Genomic DNA, 23,171 nt, shown 5'->3' on the forward strand with positions numbered 1-23,171 from the left:
AATGGATGCCTCGGGTACCTGGCAGGCGATGACAGAGTCCCAGTGTCCCAGTATCTGGATCTGATCCAGGAAGTGGAAAAGGAACGTTTTAAAAGGTTAAAAGTATTGACTGCTTTTTTGGAATTACGCTCGTGCAAAGCATGAGCATAAAATGTGGAGTTTGTACTCGGGCACTTACAGACATGGCTGAACGTCTTAAACCGACTCCAAGACGGTTAAAGAGTTGTCTTGCCTTGGAGTAAACATCGATAGCCATCGGCAATTCAACGAATGTTCAATAAATTTCCAACAAAACAAACTTAAACAGCTGCATCAACACCATACAGCCATACACAGGACTACGATGTTGGAAAGACAAACAAAAAAAAAACGAGGGTGAGAACGTACCCAGCTCTCAGCAGCGACCGGTGCAGCATATTGACACCTCATCTCCCTCTCATCAGCCTCCTAGAGTCTTCCATCTCTCCTACACATCGCTTTATGCAGCTTATTGACATGACTCCAACGGCAACTGCATCGCGAAAAGCGCACTCGCACACCTCTTCACCGAGTCGAAGTCACTGACCGGGGCAGCTCGCGGACACGCTGTTTCCTCCACACGAAGCATGATCCGCTGCCAGTCCGCCCGAAATAACGGTGCACAACAATGAGAGAGAGGGGGCCGCCCATCAGAACAATGGCGCGACAGGAGGCTCGTCACTCAAACAGCTCATCATTAGAAACGTAAACATCCTATTGAGGCATCTGGCGCGCGCGCAGCAAACGGAACGGTTCTCGCACGCCGCGAAGGAGAAGTAGTACCTTTCGAACCATTTATCGTGCAACATTGTAAGCGTAAACAACAAACGAGGAAAATGGCCCTGCTTCCTGCTGCTACCCCTTGGAGAGAGCATATTTTCTGGTTCAACACACTTCTTGAAGCCTGAAACCCCCCGCGGGGGGACAAATATGTCACACAGGCCCTTAATTAATCATGCCCGGTCTCGGGACGTTCGGCGAGTGCCGTTTAGACCGTTTTCCGAAGTGACGCTTGGATTGGATGCAAAACAGCACACGGAGCACACGGAACCGGCCGATGTGGTCTACCGAGAACCGTCCCGGGGCTCTGGAATAGGCCCCCTTGTTCTGGGCCGGCAGTCATTTGTCAATTGAACGTGCGGAAGGTTTTTCGGAGAAAAGCCTCCTTTAGCCATGCCAAGGAAGAGAGAGAGAGACCATCATGTGCGGGTGGGGACATATTATCTTGGGACAGTCTTGGGCTTTAGTTGCTACTGATGTTTATTGGCTGTGAGCACGCCACCACCAGCAGCGGCCAATGTTGCCCTAGTCCCTGGGTATTAAGGGTTCTCGGAGGCCCTTCTTGGAGATTAGTATGAATGGATAGTCCGAGACCAGAGGGTGGCCGAGACTTTGGTAGCATTTTCGCAGAAGAAAATAAAAGTCAAATAGAGCCGGTGGTTACCGAGGCTGGCAGGAAATTGTCGGATTATCCTTATCCTTATGGACATCGTAAGTCAAGTTGGCTAATTAATAATGCAGCAAAGCGACGAGCGACGCATTCTCAGAACGAGATGTAGCGTAGCGCCGGAACTAGAAGCCGAAACACACGCTTCGTAAGGGCTTTGTATATTCCCTTTTGAGGCATCGCATTGATTGTTGGACAATAGTCAAGTAGCTTGCAGCAAACTGAGGGTAAGCATGCAATCAAATGCTTACCGAGCCACTGCACATAAGGTGCACAGCTGGTGAATGAGGTTAATGCATGGGCCTACATGGACTGCGTGCCACTTCCGAAGCCACATTACATTGTGGTAGGCCAAGCAGGCGACTCATGGAATATTGACACAAACGCTTGGCATGATTAGGCCGCCAGGAAGCTTACCTTATACGAATGAAAGATTCAGCTAGCAAGGCAAACAGCGCAGGAGAAGAGGGTTCAGTATGAATCCTACGGCTGACCTGAAAGGAGAAAAGCAAAAGCAATGCTTAGTTCACGATCCGATCTGCTCCAAACAAAACCGATATCCCAAAGGTCCTTCACCAAACACTTGGCCACAAAACTGAAACATAAAAATGCCGCGTCGTCCGCGCCATTCCCAAATGTTTGCGGCTTAACTGGTTGGTCAAACAAGGCGCGCGCGAGGCGCTAGTTTCACACAGATGCCACAGATTTCTCGCGATGCCGAGCACGACAAGTAGAAGTGCAGCAGCCGATATTTACTTCCACTGTTGACGTGCGGCACCAGATTCAAACTCAATTCCAAATAACCGTAAAAAGGGCTTACGGTTTGGAACCGACCTGCTGCTTGTGTGTGTGTGTGTGTTTGTACCCAGTCTCGCAACAGGGCGATAAAACAAACAAAAAACTTGACCAGCATCCAATTCAGTGTTTTTTTTTCTCTCTCCGTTTTCTAGCACGTTCACTGCTCCGCTTCGCCATGCTGGTTGTGCACTCCCAGCATTGCATTTTCCCGAAAGCATGTTGCGTTCACTTTCACTAAACCGAGCGAAGTTGACGTGCTCGAACGTTACGAATTAGATTAGAAGATTAAACCCTCCCAACGCCGACCGGCCGAACGGTGGTGGCATGTGCAAGTCATGCAGGCTTTGAGGCATTTTTTTTCTTGTATCCGAGCATTTCGGTTTCTCAACCCCAAAGAAGGCTTCCGGAGCAAATGATCTTTTGACGTTCACCTAGACCAGGGCACGATACGAAGCCTAGAAGCTGTAGCCCCTAGTTTCCATTAATAAATCGTTATGCCAGGCTGCGCGCATTGGCGAACCCGGGGAGTCCTGGACCATCCGTTGGCTCTCATGAAATAATCATTAACTTCCCATCGAGGAGCCGAGTCCTCAATTCGCCATCATCGCCATCCCAGAGAGAGAGAGAGAGAGCAAAACCGCATCCTCTTATATATGATGGCGGCCGCCAGTGTCTCGGTGTCTCGCGCGGACTTTTGCGGACCATTCTTTGCAGAAGCAAGCGTGGATCGAGGATTATAGAAAACCCGTTCCAATCCCACGGGGACCGGCTGAAGCTCTAGGCCCGAGATCAGGGCTGCGGCGATGGCCAAGGGAAAGCCTTCGGGTTTCTTCTGGTTGGTTTGGGGGCTTGGAGAAACCGGATTCTGGTGCAGCTCGTTCCGGGCATCGTTCCGGGCAAACGCGGTCGAACCGAGGCCACCCTCTATGCGATCGATCGACGACGTCGGCGATGATGATGATGACGTTAGTGGTGGTGGTGGTGGTCGTTGGTCACCTCATCGAATGGCCACCAGCGCTCGCTGAGCACTCCTCCATCTTGAATCGCATTGACGTAGGCCATGGTAGTGGACCTCGAGCAACAAATCGATAGAGTGAGCAGGAAAACGGCATCGAAAAGATTCGCTTCTTTCTCTCTCTCTCTCTCACACACACACACACAAACACCGGAGATCTATCCTTACGCACCAGGACCAGGACGCCACGGGCATCGCGGTGCCCTTCAAATGCGGCATTCGCGGCGTAAATCGTGCGAGTTTGCTGCGTTGGCGATAAATAAATGAAAAGAAAGTTCCAGAAAACCAGATTCCAATGAGACTGGCGAAGGACCGCGCAATTGCTCTCGGTAAGGGAATAGAGCTTTGGGACCGCTTTTCCACCAACACCTGGCCTGGCCTGGCCTGGCCTGGGAGTGCATTGCTCACTTACTGCGATATGTATGCTGCTGGCGAGAGAGTGCGCCGTGTCCGGTCGCCGTGTTTGTTTTAATTCAACCAATGTAGCACACACACACCGCATAGCAACGGTGGCCCACGAGTTCGATCACTCCTCCATTCCATCCGGCCACCATATTCACACCAGCCCTCTCCTCTTCCTCTTCCATTTGTTTTGCTCCTCATCCGCTTTTTTCTGTTTTGTTTCTATTACTTATCGATCGCGCGGCCATTTTTTTTGCTTTCATTTTGCGTTTTGCGCATGCAGCGGCGTGGGGAAATGGAGTTTTTCTTTCGGATTTTCTCTCATTTCAGGCTACTGCCGCAGGGGCGAACGCGATTTTCCAACCCAAGGCAAGCCACAAGCACACCCCCCCGACAGAGAAGCCGATTGTCTATAACGAGAGTCTCACGTCGTCGTCGTCGTTCCTTCAACGTGGGATGATTAGCGAAACTTTCTTCACGTAAGTATGCGGCCCAATGTATGCTCGAGTCGATCTGCGAGAGGTGATTTGCAGTCTGGTGTGCGCACGAAGGATGTTCCAGTTAGTAGGTTCATTTGTCTGCAAACATTATTACTGTCAAAATCCAATTCGAATCCCAAATTATTTCCACTAAATTATTTAATTGGTCAGACAAACGATCTTTTAATACGAATTTATGCTATATTCGACGCAGACAAGGTGTTGTATGTAGAAGACACAACACTAGGTCAACGAGAAGTTCCAGAGAGAGAGATAGAGAGGCCAGCGGTACAAACCGCTTAAGAGTACACGCAACAAGTTCATCGTTAGCGCCCAAGTCCGAGACAGTTTTGCGCACTTGTACGTCTGCTCATGTGTTGAGTGCTTCTTGGACAACACACACTTCTAACTAACTTCAACGTCAGTTTCGTCAGCAAAGTTGAGGTGTCCAAAGGCAAGATACAGCTAATGTGATTTAGGATGTACTCATGTCCCCGATAATCATAAAACCGGCAACTCCTTCTCCTTCCAGGAGCTAAACTCGACCAAAGTCATCATCATCATCATCATCATCGCTGTGTTGTTTGGAACCTTCATCAGTGTCAGACAGAAGATGTACGACTGCATCGCGTCTTGGGCTCCAGCAACAACAGCAGAAGCAGCACCATTCTTCCCTTTTGTTCTGATCTGATCCACCATCTTCACCTCTTCTGTACCAATAAGTGGTGTTTGTGTGCAGCCCATTACCCCCCCCCCCCCCCTGGATTTCCCCAGACAGAACCATTCCACACACACACACACACACACATCACATCAGCGCCACTCGTGACGAACCGTTCCGTTCCGTACTGCGCCGTTCCGGGGGCAGAGAAGAGTTTCGGGTGGAGTTCGGGACATTTGATTTGCATAATTTCCAACCCCGAAACCCAACCCAAGTAATGGTTTCGAAACATGCCACGGCGACTGACAGCACGAATCGACGGAAAACGGCCGCCACGAACTGAGGAACCGACGAACCGACGATGAAGCGACCATATTCTCAAGCAAGCAGCCGCCACACGTCCTCCCACCGTCGGTGAATCGTGCGCGGTCTTACATGCAACAACAACAACAAAATACAGCGAACAAGAACGTGCACGACAACCACGGCATGTCTTCGGTCCGGCTTGGAACAGAGCATACAGAGCGTACAAGACAGTCTGGGGTAGGAAGTAGTAGGACCGAGAACACCTCATGTTAATGAATCAAAACTGCGGCGAAACGTGAATGCTTACAACTTGTAGCGATGCACGAACTCCGTATTCAAGGAGGAGCAGCCCTCAGCAGCAGCAGCATCTCGCGGAATGTAAATCGATAATGATGATGATGATGTTACCGTGTGCGTTTGGTGGTGCATCGAACGAATCGAAACTGCAGTAGCAACGATGCTTAATAAGCATAATAAGCGACCCTTCCGTCGGTCGATCGATTATGGAGTATTTACCTTTTCCCGAATCGTTATCGGTTTGGTTTTTTGGCTGTTGTAGTATCGGAGAGCTGCCGAAGTCGAGAAAAATTCGGATCGCACGAATTCCCGCTTTCTTGCGCGCCCGGATGCCCAGAAATGGTGGAAATGTCTGCAAATTGGCCCCAAAAAACCCCCCAACCCCCAAACCCAACGTGGATGGATGATCAGCGCCTTTGCTCGCTCGCAACACGCAATCACGCAGCAGCAGCAGCAGCAGCAGCCATTGGTGGTCTGGTCTGCGTGGCCTCATTTTGCGGCCCCCCGCTTTTTTCGTGCCATGGTCAGGGTCTGGGTGCTCAGGTGTTAAACACCGATTCACAACCCAATCCCGGACTCCCATATGCCCATTCGCATAGAGGATAGGAAAGCGAGCGAACGAACGAACGGCCAGCAGCAGCCAAATTTGTGGAATATTTGCCAAAAAATTATGCAAATTTGCTTCTTAATGCTCGTGATCATTTAATAACGTGGTAGGGGGGGGGGAGAGGTCCTGGGAGCATCTTTTCCCGGAAAGCACCCCACCCCTTGGAGTACGCATTCGCCAACTCTGCCCCCCTAAGAATGAATTGATCGTCCAGACACCAGTTGGTAGATATGCGTGCCAAAAGGTCATTATGTGTACGCCGGGCAGTAATTGGATGGGAAGAACCAGGGTGGTGGAGCTAGTGCTGCTCCGTTCTAGGCGCTGGGAAAGTGCCAAACGGACCGAACCCACTAATTGGGCAAGGCAAGGTGGATTTGGATTTTGGGTTCTATCTGGGTAGCTGGGGTCTTTATGTTTTGTTTTGTTTTGTTTTTCGGGGAAAACGATTTTAATGGCAAAGAACAATGAGTGAATTTTGGTGCCTTCCTCTCTTTGGACATTAGAAGTCCCCGAGCGGGCCACACAATTTATGCTGCCCAAGGTACCGTTACGTGCTGCAGGTCAGTTGCTACCTCAGGCGTCTACCGTTTGCTCGATTCGATTCCGTCGTCTCCTAGGCGCAAGAAAGTAACCACGAACGAGGATCGTGACGATGATGGACGACTTGGCAACGAAAAAAAAAAATTGTCCAAAACATTGCTCTTGGATGGTCGGAACATCGTTGTCGTCGTCGTGATCGAGAGAGCCTCACATGGAAAGAAATCGAGGAAGTACTTCGAGCAGCTCGTCGCTCACTTTCGAGGACGTTTGGAGAACGAAGCCGCTTCCTTGCCCCGTTCGTTCACGTGATGGCTGCGCGGGAACCAGTTTCAACCGGTGAGGCCATCCCCATCGCATCCGCGTGTGCGGGTGGTGATGGAATCAAAAATGGCCACCACCGACACTGCGGCGCTCGCACTGAATCCTTCGCCTCACGACTCAACGACGACAACGCTACGAGCTGGGCTGTGGTGAAGGTGGTGCAAGCAAGGAGGTCAAGGAGATCCAGCACACCATATAGAACGCTTCGCTCGACCATTCGCTCGACCGATCCGAGCCTGTGGATCCTTGTGCCACGAATACTTTCGGGTTCCAGCACGCAGCGCAAGGGGAAGGGAAGGGCCACTGACAGGGAACTGGCAAGGAAAACGCATCGCGACCACCACCAACACCACCACCACGACGGCACGATGGTGGCAGCGAAATGTGAGTCACGATTTTTGCTTTCGAAAATCCGTCATCGTCGTCGTCGTCGTCGTCGCCCACAAAATCGATCGTGATCTTGTGACCGGCGCTGCTTGGGGGCGGGGGACCGAACGAGTGCACGGAGCGGACGCAAAAGAGAAGGGAACGACCCAGCGGAGCCACAGTCGGGATCGATCCGATTTTCGATGTTTCGATGCTTCATTTGGCTTCTGTGGCTGTTGTGACCGTTTCTAAGCTGTAAGTGAAGGTGTCAATTGAAGTGAATTTGATGCGCAAACCGCGGCTCTCCGCGGCACTCCGTGTGTTCCGCGTTCCGCGACCTACTATCACCAGCTGGAGGGAAAAAACCTCCTCCTCCTCCTCCTCCCGGTCTCCGGTGCTTTGAAATCGGTCATATAATTAACACCAAAGCACCATCATCACCATCGCCACCAGACTCAGGTGACTTCAGCGGTGGCCTCGAGAGCAAGCGAGCGAACGATCCGATCCGGCGTGACCTCGCGGTGTCGAATCCGCGTACGTGAGCGCGCGCGAATGCCCGCGCGAACCGGAACAGACACCGACACCGGCGCGACATGATCGATTTCCGAGTGCGAATGGGAGCGTATCGTGCACTTTGCGCCAACTGTTGCAACAGTTCGTCATCACCCTATTTCTAAGGGGAACTCAAGCGCAATGGATGGATTGTGCGCATGGAATAGAGCAGAGAACGAGAACGTAATTGAAGGCCGCTAGGGGAAACCCCTCAAATCCACTTCAAGTGCCCGGCAAGTGAGCAAATGAACACACCAATACCATCTTGCATTTCCTTGGAGGAAGCTCTTTCGCAGAAGCAAGCAAATCTGCTGCTTTTTACAGCCATTCTAAGTCAAAAGATTACAAATTATTAATGAACATCATTTGCAATTATGCCTTGAGCATAACACAAAACCAAAAAAAAATGGACAGGCAAAACAGGAGCATTACCCTCCCGGTAACAAGGACATGATGCTCCGTGGTGGGGTAATCAGTCAAGTGGTCGGAAGTAGCAACCGCTACACTTTCCGGCTTTTCCCATCATTAGCAAAGGATTGTGGGTAGGCTCCGGTGAATGGTGAAATGTTCTGGAACCATGAAAACCATGTTTGCTTAGGCTTGTGAAGACTCACACACACACACAACAGAGCAAAAAAAAACATGGCTGAATGTTGATGGCATCGTGGCAATCTTCTCATAAATATAAAACACCATTACGGGATGAAAAATGACTCCCGAGCGCTCTTTGCTCGGTGGATCTCGTCTTTTTTTTTTCTTTCTCCCCTAGCCGGATTCCTCCCCCTCCCCCTCGCTTCAATCGTCTCTAATACGTCACGAGAAGAAGGAGAAGGAGGACTATAAGTGACTATTTGAGATGATGCGACTGGCGGGCGGACTGGCGACTGGGGGCTTTGAAATCGTTTAATTGTGTGTACCAAGTGGACCACTTCCAAGCAGAGCATCCATCAAAAGCGAAAGAAAGTCATTTTGGTGCGAGAAACATAAATCAACCTGTAATTTTTTCTGGTTTTTTGCTCGCAATAATCGCATAACACATAGCGAATCATAATATCAGGCTTATCTACAATAATAACTAGCCAAACACCTGTGGTTGCCGGGAATGATAAGCAACAGCGCGAAAGGTCCCGGGCAATGGAAAACGAAACGAAATCATGAATGATTCAAACTTGCACTTCACTTGCATTTGTGTGCGTGTGTGTGTATGCGCGCGCGTTTTGAGACGCAGTGCGTGCCAGCATAAAATTTACATTCAATTGCAGCGTGAAACAAGGTGTAAAATGCAGAAATTGCAATCACACCCACGCCGGTGGGCCACTCGTGGTAACATCTCGGATTGCGTGTGCCTTTATCCCGACGCTCTGCGTGTGTGTGTGTGTGTTTGTGTGTGTGTGTGTGTGTGTGAAATGCATCTCGTGCTTGCATATCGTTAGAGGCTGTACGGTGTGCTCTGATTGAATTGTATTAATATCATTAGCAAACCTCTGCATCACCAGCGGTCGATTCCAGCAATGGCCGACTCTTCGGGCCCTTACATCCGCCCGGCCCGGCAGAGAATTCACTCTGTTTTGTTCCAGGGTACCACACACACACACACCAGGGTTTATGCAATCTGGTTATGGTGCGACGGTGAATGGGCAACAATAGATATCATGATCCGCTCTAGCACCCCCCCGGCCGAGCAAACGGTTAGTGCAAATGTCGGTGAGTTGACGTTGCGAACGTTCGGCTACAGACAGACTCCAGCGGAGGAGCAGACCGATCGCAACAGCAACAGCAACAGCAACGATCGCAGAGCCTTTTGAATGGAAATCACCATGCTCTCCACTATGCGGCTGCCACTATCCTAAGCCATCGATATCGTAACAATTCGGTCGAGCGATGCAATCATGGGCCTGGTGTAGGAGAGGCAACATTAGCAGAAGAAAAAAAAACAAACGAAGGTAGAGGGGCGTGAAGAGCGGCCGACGATTCCGCACGATTGTTTCATGCTCTTTATGCTGACTGGTTGGCTGGCCAGAGCTCCTTGGAAGAGCGAAGCGAGATGCAAGGAAGAGTTGCTGGCGCAGAAACTCGTTTATTATTATTCCGATGGAAAATGGTTGCAAACCAAATGGCAGGCAGGCAGGCCGAGCGAGGGCGCAAAAAAAACGGCCACGAATCCCCCTCCACCCGTTTTGAAACCAGCCTCCCCAGCCTTTTTCGATGCAATGCAAGAAGCGAGCGCGAGATGGCGATGGCGAGATTAGGATTAGCATAGCCGCAGCAGCACCAGGATTGCATTGGCAACAGCACGCCGGGCCAACGCCGTGGCCCTGTCTCAGCCTCCACCACCTGTCTGACTGGACTCTGAAATGCTGTTGCCAACACCTTGGCCTGCAGAGAGGAAAAGATGCCAAAGGTAAAAAGGGTTTTATGTGCTCCTCTCTCTCGATGGTGCCTGATTGGAATCTGATCCATCCGTTTAGCGACGCGACGGTATCCAATTAGAAGCTAATTAATCCGAACGTGTACCGCACATACTGCTGCAATTGACCGGTAAGGGGTTTTGTAACTAAATACCAAACGATGCTATGGGCGGAAATGCACATAGAAAACAGGAAAAAAACGATGTCTCTTCCTAAGACTAATCATGAGAAAGGAAAGCTCCAGAGGAATTGTTTTCAATTTTCAGATCGCGCGAGACCGGCCCCACCCCGCCGTTAGATTACTGTTTGATAAGAAGCTCCTCTTCGCACTCCACGGAGCGCCACTCGTAACCAGCGATTTCTTTCCGTTTCATTGAAGTCAAATGTATGATTCCCGGCCCTTATTATTATTTTTTTTTTTTGGGCCGGTTGATGATGGATCACACCAGATGCTGATGATGAATGGAACTTTCTTTTTTGTTTTCGTTTACCTCCCTCCGGTTGTGGATTATGAAAAAGTGCATCTGTCTGTATGTGTGCCATAATAAACGGTACGCGGCTGCATGGCCAACCCTCCCCCGTAATAGTTATCTCCCGTAACCGATCAACATAAACACAACACAACGAACCAGAGCCAGAGAGAGATGGCACGCGATCCAACGCGATCGTTGGTCGTCGGAAGCGTCGCTGCGATCAGGTGGCAATCGCATAATAATCAGAACAGAGCATAGCGTTGCGTTACGTAAGCCACTTCGGAGCGAATAAATCCCGCGCGAATTATTATTAAAACAAACCAGGCAGCCAGCACGCCAGTCAGTCCAAAAAAAGAAAAACAAGGAAAACGAACGCGCGCACTGATCACCGGTTCGCGATTCGCGCACCCAAAACAATCGAGAAAATTATCTAATTCAATTATGAGAAATCTCGACCGGCGGCGGGGCGGTGGGGCGGCGGGTCGCTGCGTGGCGGCGGTTCCGGATTGTTTGTCGAGGATGGCTTTTGGATTACGCATCGCAAACGCGGCGCGGCGGGGCAAGGTTATCGCGGCAATCGGCGTGCGGCGGGCCAAATTTTCCGTGTCAAATTATGTAGTCAATCACTGTGTGTGTGTATGGTCGTCAACAGAAAGGTGCACCATGGCGGAGCATAACAACGTACCCATATCTGGTGCCTGGTAATCAGTGAACCGATACAACGTGGCCCAGATTCCTGCCCTGACGATGCCTTTGGTTTGGTTGTTTTGCGGGTAGCATCTGCACGAGGAAGCTTATTACCTTTTGCCCCTTTTGGATAAGCATCTGGCGCGTACATTCAGCGTTTGATTTATACAATACAGATACAGATAGGAGGGGTGCAGGTCAGATAACAGCAGGAGCGCATAGATCGTTATGCAAATGCGATGTCGATCGTGTAATTTCCACGTCACGCTGCTTTCAATTTGTTGCGGTTCATAAACAAAACACAGGGCCAAGTACTTTGCATTAGACATTGTAAGCCATCCAATGGGATCATTTTGAGGTTATGTTTGCACGATTTGCTTTACAAATGGCTGTTTGTTTGTTGATCGTTGATCCGTTTGATCTATCATCCAATACTTTAAGTTACTAGATGATTATGATATATCTTTAACCATAAACACTGTTATCAGTTGCTATAGTTTGTTGCAAGTAGTTTTACCAAAAAACTTTAATTCATATGTTCAATCCCCCATTCCCCCATTTTGACATTTCGCAAAATCGCTCGATTCTTGACTTCTGCTTCAACATTTTGACCCAAGAACCATGAGCATTGGAATGTCACTAGCATGGAAACGGAATTGAAACAGTTGGCAGCCCGCGTTGCCGTGCCTCAAAAACACATCCGCAACACCTGGCCAAGGTCTGGGAGGGGCACAGCACAGAACATTCAAAAAAACATTCCATCAAAGCGACAAGCCAACGTTCACTTCGTGGCTTCGAAAAACCATCGCGAGCCCATCCTTGATCACGACGCGACACGCGAAGAGAACGACACGGCCGCGGGGATCGAACGACTTGCAGGAACCTTCTCTTGCTACCGCGCGACGACCGTTTCTGCGGGTTCGTCGCTTGGCTAATGGTGGGCGTTCGTTCCAGTCACCACGATCGATCGGCGGCCGCACCTGCAAAATCTTTGCGTTTCTATCGTGCCCAACGATCTGGGAACGTCTGATTGGAACGTTGTGAAAAATGGCTACGAGTTAAATAAAAATGGATTTTTTTGAAAAACGTTCTATTGTTCCGTCTTTTTACTGTTGCACAAAATAAATATAAATCAATATGAATGAAATTAAATTTTATGTAAATTTAATGGATCAACCCCCGTGCTTTAATCTCCAATAACGGTTACCCAGAATTCCGTTTCGGGGAGAAAACGCTCGATCGCTCTCCAAAAATTATCACGATCACGATATGATCGCGAAATCAATCGAACCCGATCCCCCAGTGGAAAACTAGCTCGCACTATCCGCAACCGGATGTGCATACCGTCCACCGAAAATGGCCTTAAAACCACCAACTTTCTTTTAGGTTAGGTGCTACGCGTCGTCTAGGCCAATTGTTTATCTTGGCCAAAAACTTAATTAACAACCCGCGTGCAACCGGGCACCGGCCACTGGCCACCGGTGGTTCCGGCGTGGCGCGCGAAACAGTGCGTCACATCACGCGGAGAATTCGCTAAAAAGCCGCAGCGCGTATGCGGATCACTCCAAAAACAAAAACCTATCGACGGCCACTGATCGAGGCCACTGCCGACTCGGGTGAAAAGAACCCCCACCTCTCTCCTTGGGCGTCTCTCCTTGGGCGTATCTTTCCTCCGGTAAGTCTCGTCTGCGATCCACGATCTGCGATGCGCCTCCTAGGCGTACGTGGGACACGCACAGGCGCAATGGCAATGGCAATGGCTAGTGCAGGGAAGAAGAAAGTGTTCATAAATGGCCGCGCACCGGCTGCATACCAAAAGGGCTACACATCAAACGACGAACGAACGAACGAACGAACCACCAACTGGCCGACCGGCCGGCCAGTTCACCACCATATTGGGTGTTGACTCGTCTCCCGGTATACGAGTGATCGCGTCTAGGGCGCGATGATTTAAAAGGTGCGATGCCACAACCCAAAGAGAGAGGGAGAAAGAGAGAGAGACAACGTCACCACACCACCAGAGCCCTCTCTGGTCTGGTCTGGTCTGGTCTGGGGTCTGTTCGTCGTCTGCCATGTTTGCGCTTTTCACCGGAACCATTTGACCTGAATAAGGTGTGCCGACGGCGACGGCGACGACGACGTCTTCGACGTCGTGTTGGTGGAGCCCGCCACACGTACCGACACCAGCGTGTATCGTCAGAGCGATCGAACTCCGTTCTCTGCGTTCGCCCGTGGAAAGTAGCCCCTCGCCACCATCACAGCAGCCAGCATCGGCCAGCACGATAAGCGTGCGATGCGCCCCCTGACGGATTGGTCCGCCGGTGCGGCCACAAGACGACGCGAGAACCACGACCACCGGAGAGATGAATGGCCGCGACGGTTTGAGCTTGAGGTGAAAGGAGAGCAAAAGCCAAAAGCTCGTCGTATGACCACACGCACACACACGCACACACACACGCGCGCGTGTAGTATGTGGCGCGATCGAAGACGATCCATCCGGATCCGACGATCCATCTTCGCGCTTCGCGCTGCCACCGCGTGCGTGGACAGGAAAAACTGGATTTCCGTGGCGAGTTTACGCGTTTTCCCTCCATTTCTTTAACGGTACACGGGGCTGCTGGTGTGCATCAAACACACACACATACACACACGCACATACTGTGAGCGCGGTGAATTGCGGTGCACGAACGAAAGGAATGTGAGAGGAATCGCGCCGTCGTCGTTGGTGACGGATTGGAAGCATCATAAATGGCCTTGTCGTGGTCCAAAAACCTGACGCTGACAATCGATTCCATTTGTGCGATCGAGTGAGGTTAAGAGTCCAAACCTGAGCACTCTTGGAGGGGACTTGGAGGGGAGACGCCTTGACATGGCGTTGCCTAATCCTCCTATAGGAGGTTACGTGTGTCGGAGGTTAAAGTGTCTCGCTGGAGATTAAAGTCACCGAGCTGGCTGCTGCTGTTGGTCTTGTAATAACGAACGTACTTTGCGAACTGCAACAATCACTCAATTTATTGACCCCAACAAATAAGGAAGTGAAGTGTCAGCTTTGGTAGAATGTTTTTTTTTTCGCGGTGATCGGTGTACTTGAATGCCATAAATCATTCCATTCTCCCGGACACCAGCCAGTTCAAAGAGGTGCCGCCATTTGTCGAGGTTTTTATTAAAAAAAAAATAAAACCACAGAAACAGAAACGCAGCAAACGCTACGGATGGTTACATCGATCGAGTGATGGCCGATGATCGTTCATCACAGAAAAAAGAAGCGATCATTTTCTCTCAGCCTACGTTGCATCATCAACGGAATTATGCCAAATATCTGCACCAAACCAAAAAGCCGATTGTCACTCGCCTTGTTGTGCTTCCTATTTCTCACTGCCATTTTTCGGGCACAATGCACCCCGCCCCGTACCGGGACGCCCATCGACAGACGATACGAAAGCGTACAACTAACTCAATTTAAGATGCTCCAAAATCGGTAAACGCCTCTCGGGAGAGCTGCCATGTCTCTGGGCTGGGGGGGAGGGGATGGCACTGTTATAGCTTCATCACAATCGTGCCTCATCGCCACCACGCCGAAGAAGAAGAAAGCTGCGTCCAACCAAAGCTATGCTGAGAAGCATCAGAGCATAAAACCAAGCGCCTCAAAAAGCGGCTCATGAGCTCATTGTTTTTGCTCTGGATTTCAGTATCGACCGTCAGCCTCGTGATGTTTCTTTCCTCTCTCGCCCTCACTGGTCCTCCTTATTTGTGGGCATTTTCCGGAAATGAAGCAACGGAAGGGCACATCATAGCAACAACAACAACATCCGACACTAACGACACTTGCACCCGCTCGTGACCTTTTGATGGGCAGCCATCCACTCGGCCCGGCATCCCGTTCGGGTAAAGGGTTTTTTTCGGGGGGATGGAATACCACCACCCCCCTTGTTTGGTCAACCTTTTACAATGCTTCATTAGAGAGCTCGGAAAATCGTTTCACATCTGCCTTTCATATTAACGTAAACAAATGGACATAAAAAAACAACACAACCGGAGGAGACCGCGGAGGGGTCACCGCTTCGTTACATCAAAACCCGCCAGTCCACCCTCCCATCCAGGTGCAAACACACAAAGGCACAATGGACGCGAGTCGCGAAGCGAAGCGACGAGCGGCCGGCGATCGGAATAGACTGATTTCATCGCTTTAGCGGGCGCGCGCGCCGGGGGTGATCTTGCGCTCGTGATCTCGCGTTCGACAGGGCAAACGTCGCCTATGTAACGCAGCATAAACGCAGAGTGGAGTGAGCCGCTGCCGCCACGGCCATCGTTTCTCGGCTTCGATCGATCGTTCTCACGCCCGCCTTCCCTTCGTGTGCGCGGCGGCGGTGGCGGTGGCGGCTGCGGTGGTCTCTTTGTTTTGGGCTATGCTGCACTTCCGCCCTGAAATGAGATCGTACTATAATGCGGGGGGAAGGATGTTGTAACGTAATGCGCCCGCCGCCCGCTTCTCACAACAACACCAGCGCCGCCGCCCCGGCATCAGCTTCCTTCCACCGAGATGCCATTTAGTAGAATTCACTTTCTAATTGCATTTGCGTTTTGCATTAATGTTTTTCTTTACCATATTTCTTGGTCTTCCCTTCCCTGCCTCCCTCTCTTCATCGGAATTTACCTCATCCGGAAGCTTCCCAAGACACACTCACATACACACGCCGGCATTACGCATCGCAAATACCATCCCGGGCAACCATTTTCGTTCACTTTTCGCACACAACCCTCCCCCCAACCCAATGCTGAAGGGATGCTGCTGCCACAACACCTATGCATTTTCATCCACCCTCTCTCCCTCTCTCCCTCTCTCCCTCTCTCTCTCTCGGTAAGCATTTCCTTCACTCATTAGACCAATGGGAAGGGAAGGAGGTGTTTTTCATTTCCAAAATTTTGAATAATTTTCCCTTTGTGATGGCAACGGTTTTCTGGCGGGGGGGAGGGGGTTGGTGGTTATGAGTCGAAACGTTCCAGTCTGCAAGCTGGGTGGTCCATTGGATGGCGGGACCATTTGACGGATGGCTTCAATAAGCAATTTTGTGTTGACGAAAATTGGAAAACTTTTCACTCGGAACAGGGGGACTGCAGTTTGAGGAAAGTTTTTTTACTCCTAAAATGTTGCACCACTCGTCGTAGAAACGAGAGAAAAAGACTCTGCTGACTAGCACGCGATTGCTGGAATCCCGAAGGAGTAACGTTCGTGGTGCCTGGAATCTGAAGCACAAAAAAGCAACAGCTACCCGGTTGCTAGGATTGTAGGAAAAGTGATTGAAACATCTCCAATTGTTACAAACTCTCCTGCTCTTCAACAAACAATCGCCGAAGTGTGCCGAGCTGGCACAACGTTGATTCGATTTTGTTCGAGCGACGAACGAGCCAAGGAACGGGATTTGAGAACTGCAAAAAAAAATCCCAACTTTGTCGTCGGCACATTTTTCCTGTTTTTCCTTTTTTTTTGTTGCCATAAACGAAAGTTGCCAATAGTTGTTGCCCCCGCGATAAACGATTGCCACGTTGCAAGCGAGATGCTTGGCCCCAAAAACATTGTGGAAAAGGTTAGTGTAAGTCCACTCCGAGAATCCGAAAGGCCAAACGCTCGAAACGTAAATCACATACACATGCACCGCCGCCACCGACTTGGCACACATATTGAACAATCTGGACACTTCTTTTATCGCTAAGAAGTTGCCAGAAAATCGACCCCCTCCCGACCACTCCCTCGGAAAAGGCCAAAGACCAGAGCGTCGAACAAAACTTTTCTGCAACAAACTGCATCGTGTGCCCAGGACGCCATCTTACACCATCGGTCTAGACCGGCTGGCTGGCTACCGGTTCCCAAAGTCCGTTTCCACCTACTTATGGGTCAGGATCGAACGATCGACTTCTTTGTGCCTTTGAGAGCTCACAGACCTACACACACAAGTACTCGCACCCAACTTTTCGTCCATTGGCGAGGAGAAGGCGACGGGTACTTTGCGCACACTTCATTTCGTTCCCCATCCCCTCCCTTCCTTTCCACACTCTTCTGTACCGCTGGCGCAATGGCAGAATATGAGGATGGTGGGCGACTCCCTCGCCTTTGGGGTGCATGGGGACCACACCGAACGAACCGTCGAACCAGTTAACCACTTTAGGAAATATGACTTTCAATTAAATGTTGTTTATTGCAATAGGTATAGGTACCACCACAACCACCAAGCCGCCACCATTGCTCGGTAGAGACCATTCGGTGTCCCGTCGTTCGCGAAAGCAGAAATGCAACACCCCTGGAACACGCGAACCAACCAACAAGTCGCGTCGCGAGGTGTAATCGACTGAATCGGAGGGTAACCGTTTTTACCTACATTTTATCGATTTACTGGCATAAGCTGGCCTGTTGGTTGCGACTGTCTATAGATTTTTGCGGTAGACATTTAAACAACTATTGCATATTCAACAAAAGATAGTGTTTCAATCGAAATAAAAAGTAAAGAAACATTCGGTCTATAAATTGGATTTCAAATAAATAAACTAGGATCAAGGAATAACAGTTACATCAACGTAAGGGATTATTGAAAAAAAACGATGCATTTCGCGATGCAAAAATCCCAGAAATCGATTTTACCCCTTTGTTGGAGTGCCAGTTGACACCGGGATAAACCACGCCACATATATAAATGGACCACCACCCCCATTATCCATTTTTCATCTTTGAAAAAACCCTCAACAACACCTCTCGCCCGCGTAAAGCGACACATTCCGTGGTTCTTATCGTGTCGTTCACTGGCCACAAAAATATTTTATCCGCTTTGTCCACTATCGCCATTCGAAGCTATGAATTCACGTGATTTTTACCACTCCAAAATGGCTGGCGAGGGATGCATTTTTCGTGTTTGCCCTTTTCGACTTCGCAACCCGCCCCCGGAGAACCGGAGTTACTGCTGCAGCACCGTTTTTTATGTGGTCCAGAGCTTATCGCTTACTTCGTTTGCGTTGCTCGGCATTAACCTGCTGCGACTGGGGCAACCACCATCGAAGGGGGGTTCCCGGGGTTTAAGCTCAACGAGAGGCCTCCAAAACTTCACGTCACGAATTCCATGATCGGCCGATGCTCGTTCGTGCTCGTGACAATTTGGCGTAAGGTCAAAACGGAAACTTGCCCTCCGGTGGCCAGCTCAAATAATGGCAGAACGGACTACTTGCTGCTGCTGCTGTTGCTTAGTAGGTTACATCACGGACACGGGAAAGAATCCGGGCAACGGTAAACGGTTTCGTTGTCGCGACCGGTGACCGATGTCGCGTTTGCGAAACGCAAAATTTTCGCCATTTTAGGCCAGGCCAGCAGCGTTCGGCTTCCAACTAGCACAAGACACCGTTCTCATAACAAATGTGCACACAATGTGTGCGTCCGTTGTGTGCCATCATTTTGCAGAAAAGTGACGGCGACGACGACCGTCGATGACGACGATTCTACAAAACCACATGACGCGCGCGCACTAACCAAGATGCTCCCGGTCACGTATTTCAGGTTAACCAGCAACATGAGGCCGCGCCGCTCCGTGCGCCGCTCGCTCGTTCGCTCACCAAAGGTGTTGGCAATGCGTTGTTCGCGCGATTAATTGTCGACGACCCTGCCGTTCTACGACCATTCGCGCACGACCGCGTACGAGCAGCCAGTGGGGCGGACTGGGACGGACGAAGGGTGAGGTGGAAAATTATAGATGAAAAACACAGCTGCTGCACGGGTGGGTTGGCCAAATGGGAGTCTCCTCCACTGTATCGATACCGATGCTCGCGCTACAATGGAAAGGAGGTTTTTTTTTTCTTTCTGTTTTCCTTCTCGATGAAGAAAACCAGAGCGAGCTCGAGCCAGTGTGGATGTTTCGTGTGTGTGTGCTTCAAACGAGGAATTCATTGAAAATATACACACACAACGCGGCACATTGAGTAGCGTGGTTCGTCCGTTCGACCAGCGGCATTCCCATGGTCCGGCGCATGGAAGAAGGGAGTTTAACGAACTCCTTCTCCTCGGTGTTGTGTGCTCATTAATGTGATAAGAGGCGCGGTGTGCGTGTGTGGTTAAGAGAGGCAATACGAGGCAGCATAATTATTGCAAAATCTACACCACACACACACACACAAACCGCAAATGGTTCTTGGGTTCGGAGCCCTTTAAGTGTAACCACCGGGCGGATATATGTGGCTTCGCATCATGGCGTTTGGTGGTTAGATCAAGTGGGGCGGTTCAAGCATAAGAACTTTTCGGCATGAGAATCCTTACAAGTACAAGAACCAGATGGTGTTGTGGTTAATTTATGCATAACAGTTGATTAATAAAGCAATCACCTGAAGATCAGCCAACAATTAATCTAAAACTAGAAATGGTTTTTTAATTTTTTTCATGAATAATGAGGAAAACTACCAGAAAAATCCTAAACCAAAACTGCATATTTCTACTCATTGGTAACGGTAAATTTGGAAACTGAAACCTTCTCAACTTAATTTCAACGTCCACACAGAACAGAGAATCAACAGAACAGAAGCACAACGCCATAAGCGTAGCGGCACGGCAACTTTCCCACCGAAAAGCGAAACAGAATAAAAGACGTAAAAGTCTCTTTCCCCCCCCCCCCCCCACCATATCATGCTGCTGTTCCTCCTTTTATGGCCCAGTGTACACCTTGACGTCGGTACCTTTCTTAATTTCTCCGCGACAGTTCGCGGTTTGCATTAATGAAATTTCGTTCTCGCTCTCCTCACTTACCTCAGTAGCCTTTGGAGCTTTTGGGTCCGCGATCCGCGGCTTCCACACCCGGTGACTTATTCCTCCTCCGTAAACTTCGTTTCGTTCCCTTCCGTTCCGTTCCGTTCCGTTCCGTTCGTTCGTTCGTTCTTTGCGATGCGTTTCGTTTCGTTGTCAGTTCCCCCGTTTTTTGGGTGGGCTTTAATTCCTTCTTTAGTGCGCACTCTTTCTCTCTCTCTCTCACACACACACACAGACACTCTACTCCATCAACCGTGGCACAGGGAATAATTCCCCGGACGGACCGCCGAGGTGCATATGGATCTTCTTTTTTCGCAGGTAGCTGCCGGGTTCGTCGCTTGGCCCCTCCCGCTCCCTTCTCGTTCAGCACCAGTGACTTCCGGTTGAGGTGTTGGTCTGGCTCGAAGCAAGCACGCACCACACGCACCGTCGCCGTCGTCGACGACCGGTTCTTTAGCACCTTGGCCACAGGGGCTGGTGTGTGTGTGTATGTGCGTTGGAGCCTGTTTTTACTTGGGGTTTTTTTTTCTCACCAATGCTCGCCGCAGGAACTTCAACGAAGAAACACTTGGCCCCCTTTTTTCACGACACAAGACACACACACACAAACACAAACACTTTCTTCGCGGTGGTTATTTTGAGGGTGATCCCTTACCGTACACCAACTTTATGTATTTTTTTTTCCTGTTGCAAACAATTAATTTCACTCCCGAACACACTCACTTTCCGTACGGGTACGTCATTCGCGTTTCATTCTTTACACGTTTACACTCTCCAAGCTAGAACAAGGTGTATGCCACGTACCTTTTAACAAACCACTGAACATCCACCACTGTGTACTTGGATTTAAATTTTCATTTTTTTTCTTGCGGGGGTCCCATGGGAACCGAACAGGCTACGGTTCTATCTCACCTCACTTCACCTTCACCTCCCAATCACTGAACGTTCACTCTGACTTTCAAAATGACCTCGCTGGAGATTCTGCTAAGGAGAATGAAAATTGAAATAAATAAAAAAAACAAATCTGCAAACGCACTCCGCGTCATGCAATAAATGGCCGCCAGAAACAATGCACAACCCCCTTTGCGCTTGTGCGGTCACGCTTGAAGTCATCACCATTCTCGATGGCCCCATCGTCTTCCCCTTTTCCAGCCAAAGAACACCAACAGCACACCCGGCGCAGCAACTATCCCTGGAGGTGGGTGGTGCGTACGCAGCGTACCGCGGGGTGGAGCCGTTGAAGGGGGGAGGGGGAAGGGTCGATAGAGAAAGGCACAATTTTACGCAACTTTCGCCCGTTTTGCGTACGCGGCCATCACGCGCTACGCGACCGCGACCACACCGTGGAGATTGGACGAACGGACGGACGGATTTTCGTTTCCCCCTCCCCTCCGCCTCCGCCGGCTCCAATCGGCTCCAACGGACGCGTTCGCGCATCTACACCCTATCGGCCCGTGTGCACAACGCTGCACAAACTCCCAGGCGCGAGCGCGCACCAGCCCGGGGTTTTGGGGCGCAAAAACGCTTTCACTTCACTTTGCGGTCGTCTCTTACTCGCTAGCCCGCTCCGCATCGTCCGGCTGGCTCAGTGCGACGCAAAAGTTGTTAAATTTGGCTTTAGTGTTTTTACTTTCGCAGAAAAACCGTCCGCCGGTTGCCGGTTGATTACGGTCTGTGCCGCTCTCTGCTCTCCAGATGTCTCGTTTGGTTGCATTCTAGACAAGCAAAAATAAACATTAAAGCATGTCGGCCAGGACGGGACTGCTGGAAAGTGGAGACCACCTGCTGCGAGAGTTCTTTGAGTCGTTGGAGGGGTGAGTGCGGTAGTGGGTGATGCAGCGCGCAAATGAGGTTATGGCAAAGTGTTTACTCTCGAGATTATCTCGAGGGCCGGGTACGGGCGATGGTTTTAATAGGTTTTCGGTTCGGTAGATCCACCATCTACTCCTCGTCCATATCGCCTCTTAGATGATGAGTAATCTTCGTCGTCGACGTCGTCGTTGCAAAGCTTCGAAGTTTACTTTTCACTTTGCAAACTTCACAAATAGCTCCTCACGACGCGCGTCGCTCACTAGATTGCAGACATCTTTTCTACGTCAAAAACACACACACACACACTCCTCTGGTAGACGAGAAGAAGCAAGGTTACTACCACGGAATGGATACTAAAACGACCGAGAATCCGACACCGACACGAGGAGGCTCGAACTTCATCTTCATGTTTACACGTCCATAAACGCGGCATCCTTCTTACTCCCTCTACACCGTAACTGGGGCACCGATACGAAGCGGCTGCACTTTAAAGCTGGAATCCCGTTAGATCGGTCCCAGAACGTACACTTTACGACGCGCGGGGCCCACAAGTCGATCCAATTATTAGCGATTCTGTGGCCTGGGTCTCGGCCAGGGGTCATCTTCGTCGTCTTCTTTCTTCACTTTAACCTGTTTCCTCGGTCTGTTTGCACAGCAATTTTCACTCGCGCCCTAGAAGGGTTCGTCGTTAAGAGCTCTCTCTCTCTCTCTCGACTTCCCTTCGCCTTTTTTTTCTTTCCTCAACGGTCGCGAGCTGATGGCTGTCAGAGTTCGAATGATCCACGGGACAGGAAGCCGCATGAGACCGCTGATCAGGTGACACTGGCAAGTTCGGGGGCGCCCAAGAACAAACAAAAACAACAACACCCAAACGCACACACACACACGAACACAACATCTGTACAGTTGCCGAAAAAAAACACCTAATGGAAAGCCATCATTGCGGCTTTATGGTGGTGCTAATCGAGGGTGTTAATTCGGATGTCTTCGGAGAAGAGGTTGGTTCTCGCGTTTCTTCCTCGTCATCCTCAAGAGTGAAAGAAAAACAAACGCACCGATCAACTCACACACTAGCACAAGCGAGCCACCGCGAAGCAGAGCACCAGAAAAAAAGTAGGTTTCGGACGACACCACGAACAACAACAACAACAACAACAACGGGGGGAAAAACGGGGTTCACGCAAGTGCCCGCGACGCGAACTGACCAGA

General features: G+C 50.3%; 1 protein-coding gene across 1 annotated transcript in view; it reads right to left on the minus strand.

Moving 5' to 3' along the window:
• Positions 1–23,171, minus strand: part of LOC125954537 (mucin-19) — a 94,620-nt gene extending 71,449 nt beyond the window's left edge. The window contains exons 1-3 of the mRNA XM_049684932.1: positions 23,030–23,171; positions 20,151–21,131; positions 1,883–1,959 (exon numbers count right to left, since the gene is read on the minus strand). The gene's annotated coding sequence lies outside the window, so the exon portion shown is untranslated. The remainder of the gene's footprint in view (positions 1–1,882; positions 1,960–20,150; positions 21,132–23,029) is intronic.

This window comes from Anopheles darlingi, chromosome 3, assembly GCF_943734745.1.
Source record: "Anopheles darlingi chromosome 3, idAnoDarlMG_H_01, whole genome shotgun sequence".
NCBI lineage: Eukaryota > Metazoa > Arthropoda > Insecta > Diptera > Culicidae > Anopheles > Anopheles darlingi.